Source organism: Tupaia chinensis, unplaced genomic scaffold (genome assembly GCF_000334495.1).
Source record: "Tupaia chinensis unplaced genomic scaffold, TupChi_1.0 Scaffold000063_1, whole genome shotgun sequence".
Classification (NCBI taxonomy): Eukaryota; Metazoa; Chordata; class Mammalia; order Scandentia; family Tupaiidae; genus Tupaia; species Tupaia belangeri.
This window is the reverse complement of record NW_006159521.1, coordinates 6,319,637-6,323,517: the sequence shown is the minus strand read 5'-3', so window position 1 is coordinate 6,323,517 and position 3,881 is coordinate 6,319,637. Positions and strand designations below refer to the sequence as shown.

The window sequence follows — 3,881 nt, the reverse complement described above, 5'->3', positions numbered from 1 at the left end:
GAACTGTGGTCACCCATGTGGGAGTCCAGTGCCTTAACAACCACGCCATCTTCCAGCCCCCACTTTGATCTTTTTTTTTTTTTTTTTTTTTTTAGTAAAATTATTATTTGGACACTCTGGGATTCTTTTAGTTGTGCTAGTAACTGAAATATTTAACCTGGATTAAAAAGTCTTATTGCCAGAAAGTGATATAAAAACTGTGAGTGCTGGAACCCCAATTTCAGTGGTGTGCAGCTCCCGGAAAAGTCTTGAAGACACAAATAGAGCTAAGCAAAAGGAGAGGAAGGGTGTGCCAGCCACTGAGGAAGGCATGGCTCCTTTGCCGATGACACCATTTTTTTTTTTTTTTTTGAGAGGTTTTTGCTATAGGGGGCATGCGCTAACCAGAAAGACAGAGCAGAGAGAGACAGAAAGACAGAAAGCGAGAAATCACACACCACACCCCAGGGGGATGACCACGCCATAATCTTTTCTCCTCCATTCTCCTCTTGGGATCTTGGGCACACACGCACACACACCTGGCGTGAGTTTAAGCCACTGGGTCTGGGACTCGAACCGCGGTCAACTATGTGGGAGTCCAGCGACATAGCCATTACACCAACTGCTGGTCCCAACACCTTTTTTTTTTTTTTCAAAGAAGTATTTCTGCTGGAATCTGGCTACATCTACTTGTATTAACAAGGTGTAGCGCACACTTGGTGTGGCAAAAAGCCTTTCCTTCCGTTTTTGAAACGTGGCATTTGAAAACATAAAAACTCTTTCAAACATCACCCAAATGGTGCTCGCTTTGGCAGCCCATATAGTAAAGTTGGAACAATATAGAGATGACTAGCAGGGCCCTGTGCAAGATGACATGCAAATTCATGAAGCATTCCATATTTCTCTTTTTTTAACTATAATAATTGCCAGTTTTATTCCTCTGGCTAACAGAGTCAGAGGTAATTTGAAGTTTACAATTCTTTTTTTATCGTTCTTTCATCAAGAGTTTAGGTGCCCCCATTGCCCTTGTAAACTGGTTGCAAATTATTTTACTTTTAATTATTAAAAGGATCCTTTTTGTGTGTGAGACATGTGTTCATTAAAAAATACATGTAAGTGGAAAGTAAAAAAAAAAAAAAAAAAAAAACAACTTCAAACCACACAGAAATAAGCATGGTTAAGTTTTTGAAATATGTACTTATGTAGACACAATCTGGAGTTTTTTCCTACATATGTGAGCTGATACTAAATATACTACTTTCTAATGTATTGGTTTAAGAATTATTTTATCTTTCTTTATTATTGTTATTATTATTTTCCAATTTGACCAGAGAGAGACAGACAGAGAGGGAAAGTGAGAAAGGAAGCCACCAGGTCCAGGCCTTGAACCATGGTTGGCCATGTGGTAGCCCAGTGCCTTTAACCACCATGCCACCTGCCGGCCCCCAACATCTATTGTTTTACTTTACATTATGGAGTAACATATTTCTATGCATATGTGGGAAACTTCCCCATTGAAAAAGTAGACCTGGAAGACGGGCCAAAATCTGAAGTCCAACGAGTTTCTGGTAACAAGGAATCTACTGAAAACAAAATTCTACCGGATGAAAATAAAAAAAAAAAAAAAAAAACAACTTCAAACCACACAGAAATAAGCATGGTTAAGTTTTTGAAATATGTACTTATGTAGACACAATCTGGAGTTTTTTCCTACATATGTGAGCTGATACTAAATATACTACTTTCTAATGTATTGGTTTAAGAATTATTTTATCTTTCTTTATTATTGTTATTATTATTTTCCAATTTGACCAGAGAGAGACAGACAGAGAGGGAAAGTGAGAAAGGAAGCCACCAGGTCCAGGCCTTGAACCATGGTTGGCCATGTGGTAGCCCAGTGCCTTTAACCACCATGCCACCTGCCGGCCCCCAACATCTATTGTTTTACTTTACATTATGGAGTAACATATTTCTATGCATATGTGGGAAACTTCCCCATTGAAAAAGTAGACCTGGAAGACGGGCCAAAATCTGAAGTCCAACGAGTTTCTGGTAACAAGGAATCTACTGAAAACAAAATTCTACCGGATGACTAGAAGTAAAATTAAAGATACATCAGAAACGCTAGGAGGAAGAAAGCAGGGGCCAGATTTGAGTGTCAGACAAGAAAGAACGCAAGGCCTGAAGCACACCGGGTGAGGACGGCTGCAGAGTGTCTGCTCCCAAGGACCACCACGAACCTGTTTCTTACTCATCCCTTCCCTAAGCCTTTCCATCTGTCTACTCCTTCACCGTTTCTTCGGGGTCCTAATACCTAACAGGAGTGTCCTCTGTCAACCCTTGGCTGGGCGAGTTGGCCCTGTCCTCAGGTTTCCCCCTGCTTCCTGGTTTACACCTTCCAAAGGCTCAGGGCTTCTTTCTGCCTCTTGTGCTCGTGTTCCAAAGGGCGGTCTTCCTCTGCCTTCATTGTGTTCTGTGGTTTTCCTCCACCTTCTTCACAAGAAGTTTGCATGCTGAGTGTTTGTTATTTCCTTTCTGAGTAAGTGAATCCTGCAGGGGGCCAGGGGGTTTTCTTCTTTCCTCCCTCACCTTCATTTGTGTCTCGCCCAAAAGACCTGGAGTCCTGAAAGGATCCGGGGCACTTTTCTCTCCAGCAATAGAGAGCTCGAAATGTTCCATATTTAAAAAAAAAAAAGAACTTATTCTAAGTGCAAAATTCAGTAAATTTTTCTGTAGCGTAAGACAGTCTTCTCCATTTAAGATGTCTGGTGTATTTAGTGTATCTACAATTTCCTGTACAGGATTTGTACAATAAGCACCTTCTTCCTGGACTCAAGCAGAGGTGTGTGAAGAAGGGGGCAAACCCAAACCAATGCTGACTGCTTTAGAAATCTCTTCTTACTGGGGCCAGCAGGGGCATAGCAGTTACATCACTGGACTCCCATATGGCTGACTGTGGTTCGAGTCCCGGACCCCATGGCTTGAAAATCATACTGGACGTGTGACCCCATGGCTTGAGAATCATACTGTACGTGTGTGTGTGTGTGTGTGTGTGTGTGTGTGCCCCCAAGATCCTGGGAGGAGCAGCTGTCCCCCCTGGGCGGTGATTTCTCACTTTCCCTCTCACTATCTCTGTCTCCCCAATCCCCAACACATCTACCCTAAGGCAAAAACCTCTAGGGGAAAAAGAAAAAGGAATCTTTTCTCTTTGTCTCACTAGGTATGTTCAGATCCTGCCAGACTCACAATCATTACATGTTATCATGGCTTGCCTGGATTTTTTAAGCGTAAGTAAGTACTTGTAAAATCTTCAAATTCTTTGTGTGGTATCTACAATTCCTAACATGCAAAAGGATTTAGACTGCAGATTTTAAGCATCTTGGATATTTAAAAATTCTCAAGGTATTTGTGTGAAATTGTAAGGGATTCTGTGGGGAAAGAAGGAAACTGCCTTATAAATGAACTTGCCCACATGGGAGTTCCAAATGCAAACAGCAGTAAGATTCAGTCTGAACTTTTTCGCTGTAAGAAGTCCCCAAATTCTATGCCAGAGTGTATCTAGGTTAATACATATATTTGGCCAAGCTACCTAGGGCCCTGATAAATTCCCCAATGTTTTTCTAGTCAGTATACTTTTCCGATCTTGGGTGCTAATTTGTATCATCTGCAAAAACAACTGTGAAAGCTATTTGGGGCTTGCAATGCAATTACCACTAGAGAGGTTTTGGGGGAGTCTCAGTAAACTGAGTCCCAGATGTTTGTGTCCTCTGATTTGTGTTGATCTGTTCTTTGTTGGTTCTAATTTCAGTCAAGATGAATGAATTACTGTCCACTCGGTGGAAAGCCTATTCATGCACATGATCAGGGCCTAAGCTAACAGGACCTTTGGAGGTGTCCGGCTG

General features: G+C 41.7%; 1 non-coding gene across 1 annotated transcript; it reads left to right on the top strand.

The window, feature by feature from the left end:
- The first annotated feature begins 778 nt into the window (after positions 1-778).
- Positions 779-883, top strand: LOC114004983 (U6 spliceosomal RNA). The gene has a single exon (XR_003546926.1). It is a non-coding gene; the product is annotated as a U6 spliceosomal RNA (small nuclear RNA).
- Positions 884-3,881: the final 2,998 nt, after the last annotated feature.